The sequence below is a fragment of the Rattus rattus genome, chromosome 11 (assembly GCF_011064425.1).
Source record: "Rattus rattus isolate New Zealand chromosome 11, Rrattus_CSIRO_v1, whole genome shotgun sequence".
Taxonomy (NCBI): domain Eukaryota; kingdom Metazoa; phylum Chordata; class Mammalia; order Rodentia; family Muridae; genus Rattus; species Rattus rattus.
In genome coordinates this window covers 52458242-52465768 of record NC_046164.1, presented here as the reverse complement: position 1 = coordinate 52465768, position 7527 = coordinate 52458242, and the positions used below count along the sequence as shown (strand labels likewise).

At 47.5% G+C, this 7527-nt stretch overlaps 1 pseudogene; it reads right to left on the bottom strand.

The window, feature by feature from the left end:
* Nucleotides 1–891: 891 nt before the first annotated feature.
* On the bottom strand, nucleotides 892–1042 carry LOC116913018 (annotated as a pseudogene).
* Nucleotides 1043–7527: the final 6485 nt, after the last annotated feature.

The window sequence follows — 7527 nt, the reverse complement described above, 5'->3', positions numbered from 1 at the left end:
GTGTCGCCCACTGGAGGATTCCTAAGAGTCCAATAGTGAAGACTTTCCACTGAGACCAGAGGATTGAAGTATGTTTGGAAGGAGAAAGGCTACAGTTGGAATTCACTCCAAGAGTTCCAGGGTTGGTCCAAGATGTTTAAACAGGAAGGTTTTGCTAGGAGGCAGAGAAAAAAAGAATGGAATCACACACAGATGGTAGCAAACAAAGAAAGGACTGCGAACCAATCAGCTACTGAGGCTACATAACCAAGTATGGAGCTGAGCACTGGGGTTACGCTTGGATTTCTCCGTCACGTGTCTATTAATTCACCTTCGGTCCACAGACCTGTGTGAAGCTCTGCGGGTCCAGAGCTGCCCCACTTGTTTTTCATCGTAGGACTAGCTTCTACCAATGGGAATACTCAAAGCCTCTCCGACTGTCAGTTTTAAACTTGCCCAGCGTAACTGTCACCCTGTTCCTTGGGCCAGAGTAAGCGACACAGTCAGGGGCAATATTTATGGGGTGGGAAATATGCCCCACCCCACATAAACACACATAGAGGTGGTAGTGGAGATGTTTAGACACAGTTTACGATACTGGAACTTTCCATAGGCAGCCCGGAGCTCAGAGACCATCTTTTGCAACGTCAGAGTCTTTTGGCCCCTCCCTAACTTTTCTGGGTCCTCCTGGAGTGAAGACAGTGACTCTGAAGGGCTTGCAGGTCATGTCACTACCCGTCCCAACTCCCTGCTTGTAACACAGAATTTTATTCCTCAAAAGGTTGTGTGTTCCCCAACACCCCTCCCCCTCACTCCCTGCCCCTGCTGGTGGTGATGGAGATTGAGCCCAGGATCTTGTGATTGCTTGGTCCTGGGTCGCCTACTGAGCCACAGACATCACACTAGCCAAGAGAAGGTGCAGTGTGGACCCCACTACCCCAATTATGCAGTTGAGTTGCCTACATTTGGGAGAATCTTAGGGGTCAGCACATTCAGAGTCAATGGATGAGCCTCACCCTGAGAAAACCAACTGCATGATCAGCCTCTCCTGTCAGCTAAAAAAAAATACTCCCCTGTCTTTTTTTTTTTTTTTTTTTGGTTCTTTTTTCGGAACTGGGGACCGAACCCAGGGCCTTGCGCTTCCTAGGCAATCACTCTACCACTGAGCTAAATCCCCAACCCCTACTCCCCTGTCTTAATGCTCCTCCACTTTCTATACCCAGAACTAGGGTGCTAACTCCGCTGTGCCAGCCTCCATCCGATTCCCCTTTTTTCCTGTCAGGAGCTTTTTGTCCTTGACTTGATTCCCGAGGCCAACATGCTTCCGGTATAAAACACCCAGCTATTCTCCAGAGTTACTGCATTTCTAAAATTCCACATGTACATGACGCAAGAGGCCAGAGTTTCAGAATCACCTTAATAAGATTATATTTCCCAGGAGATACTCAATAATAATGGTGACTTTTCATAGCTAATAAGCATATTCTGCTTTCGCAAAGCCGAAAATGAGTCTTTGACAGACCGAAACGGACAGTGAGGAAGTCAAAACCCATTTTGTTTGATGAGTCCACTGTGCACATGTGCAAAACCTTTTGCCTTCTGAGTTCATCCTGCCTTTTGAGAGTAGCAGAGGTCACATGGTAGCCCATACAAAGAGAGAAAGCCCTAGAGTGGGAACCAGTAACAGACAAGGATAGAAGCTTGAAGAAGCTTTGCTCTAACTTGGATTCAGTGCGTTCCCAATTACAGCTGGTGCAAACAGGCAACAGTCAGTTTAGGGGGCGGCAGGAACCGCACCAGATGGATTCGTCCAGCCTGGAAGGCAGGCAGTTCTTGTTGGTTTGCCAATGGACCCCTGAGTCCAGCTTCAGACTGAGGATCTGAGGCACATGCTAGGATGGTCACGTGATATTGGACACCCATGCTATTCCCGGGCCATGTAACGTGTCTTCTGTTCCATGATGCTTTCAGAACAGAAAGGTTGATTTTCTTCCCCGTACTTGACAATTCCTTTTAGTCCTTGGTCAGTAACAGCCTGTGACTCAGTCATCTGTGACTAGGTGGCCCAAAAGTGGGGACGTTGGTGAGGTCTGTTGATCTCGCCATCCTTGTCTTGGGAAAAAGGGAAGTTAACCCCCTAACGATAAAGTCAAGATTCTGAAGCAGTTGGTGGTTTGCCACCTACATATCAACCCGGGGGGGGGGTGGTGGTAGCAAGTTTCTCGGAGCCTCACTTGAAACCCTTGGCCAAAGTCCAGTTTCTGAAATCTTATTAAACTCTTCCTACGTTCTGCTGTGTGCTATTTGAGAATGTGCTTTCCCATCCCCTTCCTCAGAGAATTCCTGAAATGTTGCTTGGGTGCTTGCTGGACACATTGACAGACCTGATTACACAAAGGCTGGTGGTGTGACATCTGAGAGTTGAGAATGCTAACTGTCACGTGCGCATGTCTGCATGTGTGACCTGAGAACGGCCTTCCTTTCTCCAGGCACAGCTGTCCCCTGACAGGACATCTTATACCTCTGTGATTTCACTGGAAGCATGCAGAGCCAGGCACCTGACCAGTACCCCATAGGGAACTCAGCTCCTCGCCAGGGGACATCTTTTGGTGAAATTAGGCCTGAGTCTCACTCATTTATCCTTCTTCGGAGGAGGCTAGCGCACATGTATCCAAACGTGCACCTTTCTGCTCTGCCCTCAAACTACCCCTCTGGTAGTGTGGCTTTGAGCCTGGAGCTCATCTCTTGGGGTCTATGCTGTAAACGGAGGTCTGTACTCACCCCCAAAAGCTGTGCACGTCTTCCGAGCAATGCCCGTCTGATCTGTACTAAGCAGTCAAGTGGTCACCTGCGTTTGAAGGACCCACATCATCCACTCACTGAGACCACAGTTACCTTTGTCTATGGTCGTTTGTGCCTATATCACGGGAAGCCAGGAAATTTAGAGATGGGAAAATTGAGATGGGCTCAATTGTGTCTTTTCAAAGATTCTGAAGTCCTTAACCCTTCAGCATCTCTGACAATAGCCCTAGTTAGAGGTAGATTTTACAGGTGTCACTGGCTCACTAGGGTGGCCCTAATTAAGCTAAGGTGACGGTGTCCTTATCCACAAGACGTGCACAGAGAAGAACACTGCAGGTATCTGGAAGCAGCTGTGAGGGCTTGCTTCCACAAGTCAAAGAACTCTAAAGATGGCCAACTATCTCCAGGCCCTGAGAAACTCCTTTCTCATAGACCTCGGAAGGAAGCAGGCAGCCGATTCTTTTTCGTCTTGCCCTTTCAGCTTCAGAAATGCAAGGTGTACTTCTCCATGTTAAGCTGCCCTTCTGTGGCCCTGAGTTGTGGCAGCCACAGCGATCTCACACGGGCACAAAGACTGAGTGCCCTCTATGGATTTTAGCTGCAAATCCCTAATTCTTCTCTTAATACCAACTCCCCACCTTAAGACTCTTAAGACCTCAGCTTCCAAAACTTAGAACCTTGTTTTGCCTGCTGGGACCTGGTTACGAGGAGCTCTAGTCAAACCCTGTTTTTCCCCTCACAGTAGCCATGAAAAAGCAACAGTAGCCCAGGGGAGAAAAGCCTGGTAGGCAGGGTAATGGTCCCTCACAGGTGTAGTTGTGCCCTAACTGATAGATCATGTGATTAGGTGACGTCATGCAGATGAGCTGATGTAGTTAACAAGGAGTCTTATAAAATAAGGGCAGGAGGTTCAGTTGGAGAAGGGATGATGATGGAGAGGAAACTAGATCGACACAGAGACACGGAGAGAGGAAGAAACAGTGAGAGAGCAGGAGGAGAGAGTTGAAGATGCTCCAGTGTGGGCCTTGGAGATGGAGAAAGAGGTCAAGAGTGAGGGCACAGGCAGCCTTGGGAAACCAGAAAAGGTAAGAGTGTAGCCTCCCCCAGAATTTCTCACCGAATATTTTCAGTCTGACTTCCAAGAGCAAAAGATAGGGAATCCATGCTGTCTTGATCCACTATTGTGGTGAATGGAAATTGAAGTTTAAGATTCTTTCACTGGACTCCAAATGAGGGCAATAGGCCTGGATGGTGGTTGACACTGGTGTCCCTGGGACAGTCATTTCCTTCTTTCCCGTTGGCATGGTGGGTGGGTGACACTGTCTGTTAGTCCGTTTGTGTCTGCAGTTATCAGGACAAAGCCTGGTCACATTTGCTTTATCTCAGTTTACTTTCTCTACGGCTTACAATATTCCACCAGAATCCCTTGATTGGCCTGCAGATTGGGCAGATAAAGACTCGCTGCCCAGGTCATGCCATACCAAAGCTATCACTTAGCGCTTATTGGGATCTCAGATTAGTGGCATTTTGTGTTTCATCTGGCAATGCTACCTCTGCACCAGGGCGATACCTGCTGCCTTAGGCTCTGGGCCTGATCCACCAGCTCCATCCCCGGAGATGCATTCTGCTCAGCTGAACCGTTTTGAATTCTCACTTGATCTGTCCCTGAGGGGCGTTGCTGAGATCAGGGAGCAGATGGGAAACCCAGGCAACTGTGGGAGAAGGGGGCTTGGAACAAGTATGAGGTTCAGTGCCATAGCTCAGGTTTCCTCGTGCCGAGCTGCCATCTTCTCTGACCACGGGTGTGTGGGGGTGTGGTGGGGGCGTGGGGGTGTGGTGGGGGTGTGGGGGTGTGGGAGGGTGGTAGGGGCGTGGGGTGGGAAGCTGGCTGTAAGCACGTTGTATCCTTCAAGGTGGGGAGGAATCATGGCTTCCTAGGGCCACTATGACCAAGGGGCTTAAGTAGCAGAAGTTTGTTTCCTCTCACTCCAGAGGCTCTAAGTTCAAGGTTGTGTGTTGGCATCTTGTCGCTTGTAAGGGTTCTCTTTCTGGATGGTCGATGACCATTTTCTTGCTTCTTGTCCACATGGTTCTCTTAAAGTGTCCTATTCTTCTAAAAATCATTGGTGACATTGTATTAGGGTCAACAGAATATCTTCATTATAGTCTTGCAAAGCTATATTTCCAAATATAGTCAAATGACGAGGAGTTGGTAGTTATGACTTGAGCATGCGAACAATATGGGACCATTCAGCCCATATCAGGAAGCTGGCTAGATAAACTATCCCAGCATCTTTCAGAGCTCAGGACTGTGGCCCAAGGGGAGGGGTTCACAGAGGCCTTCTGCAAACTTCCTCCCTGGCGAGGAGTCATAATGGCAGGAAGCTGGGAGAGAGCTCAGGTCAGAGGCACTTAACCCACCCAGAGGAAATTAGACAACTAAGAAATCGAAGTCCTTCAATGCAGGGTACAGCCCAGGTTAGGACCTTGATTTTTTTTTAATTTAGTAGTTTTACTCAGGAAGACTAATGAGTCCAGTCACTACAGTTGGCTTGTGGAGCCCTTTGATGTCTGTTGGTGTCAGGACATCATTCTGGAAACTGCGTTGAACAAGATCAAGCTCCTAGCCAGCTGGCACTGGACTGACGCCTCTCTTTTAGGGAACCATGCAGGAAAAGTCTTGTTACAAAGCTGAGAGGGCTGGCATGATGCACTGAGAGTCTGATCATTAAAGTCAAATGGAAGGAGGCTTTCTCCGTCAGCAGGATCAAGGGTGGAGCATGTCTGGAAATTAAGGTCATGAACTCGTGTGGCCAAACCTAATTGAAGCCACTGGCTACTCCTGACAAAGGCTGGTATTGCAGGCCCTAGAGTCACAGAAAAGGGGGCCAAGCTGCATTAACGGTTTTCAAAGTGTGTCCTCTAGAACCCAGGGGTTTCTCCTGAGGATTTCAAAGGGAAGGAAAATCCCCATTCTTCCTCCTAGGTAACTATACTGTTACTTCTTTCCCATTTTGGAACTCTATTCAGAACTGCTGTAAGGAAAGAATATTTGCATAAAAATATGAAGACTGCCAAATTAGTCCAAATACTTTGTGTATGAAGGATTCGTTCTTCAAACAAGATTGGAACTCTCTGACTTATGGTACAGTACTAGACCTGGAGGTGTTTGTTACTGAAGCACAATGCAGCAGACACTGACAGATAAACCCAGAAGTGCCCAGGCTCTGCTCCACACTCTCCATTGCCGGGAACCAGTTGGGGCCCGTGTTACCTTATGCTGCCTTGCAAGTGACAGTTGTTTATCCTTCTACAGACTTGGTAATGAATATTCAAAATGTGCGGCTTCCTGGGAGTTGGACATATGACTCATTCATGACTCATTAGAGTTTACAAAATTTACCTGCAAGTTCTGCCCATTTGGGGTCCCACAACCATTTAGAACCAGATATGAATTCAATTCTAACTCCAAAGTTTGAGTTCTTCCTGATAACTGATTTTCAGAAATGATTCAGATTTTGAGCTTGAGAATCTGAGATAAGGGGGGGAGGTAAGCGGAGGTTGGAACATCATTGGCAATTAGGGAAATGTCAGGAAAAGAAGGGGTGTGGGGCATGGCAAGGATCTCCACTGTAACCCCATCCGTCTAAGGTTGTGCTGGATCCAGGCATCCTCCTGACTCACCTTGGCAGTCATTCCTTACGTCACTGGGAAAGGGGGACTTGGTAAAAAGGCAACAAGTGGAGGAGAGACCAAAAGGCTTTACTCTGATGGCTGATGGGAAGTTTGGCCCATATTTATCTTTGTTTGAGAGAAGCCGAGAAAACAGATCTGTTTTAATATAATGCTGGTATTTGCCAAAGAGGCGAAAACTCATTTACTGATATCTTCTCTTGGCTTTCTTGTAAGGCCGTAGAGTGTATTTTACTCCTAAAAACAAACACAGGGCTGGATGTATCCAGGACAGAAGTGCGAAGAACCAGCTTTCAAATCCTCCTTCAATCAGGAGGCTCAGAGTGAGGCCCATGTCCGTAGGGAAGCAGAAGAATGACATAGACAGGTTCTTGCTCTCCTGGTGGAGGTTTTAGCATAAGGACTACAAACTGGCAGCATTTTGGAAATGAAATTATAGACTATTGAATATTTAGAAAGGTGAATGCCCCAATCCCAGTAACAGCCTGGTGGAACGAACACAGTTTTGTCTGTTTATATTGTGTTATATTGTGTGTACACCTGTGGAGGTCAGGGGACAACTGATGGGAATCAGTTTTCTCCTCCTACAATGTGTGTGCTGGTGACAGCAGGCTTAGCAAGCAGTAAGTGACTTTATGTGTTAAACCATCTTGCTAGCCCATGACAGAATGAATATAAGAATGCACTTTGCCTCTGTCGCTTGTTAGCTGTCTGATTTCTGTTGAATTACTTAGTGACAAATCCCAGCAGCGGTTTCCCTACCCACCCCAAATGTTTATGTTCCCGAATGAAAGACAGAAACGCAGCCTCTGTATTCGATATGCCTTAAACAGCTCAATAGCTGGGCCATTTCCTAAGCTCTACATGGTTAATTCACCTCTCACTAAGGTTGTTTCTTACTATCTTGGCTCCTCTGAACCTAGAGGGCTGCCCTCTGGGCCGCACTCTCCTGGCTCCTCACCATGGAAGTCATGACTCTCTGATCTGCGCTATTCTCAGACATTGTATCTCTCTTCTTTTCCATACTCCATCAACATGGCGGATCCCCCCAGT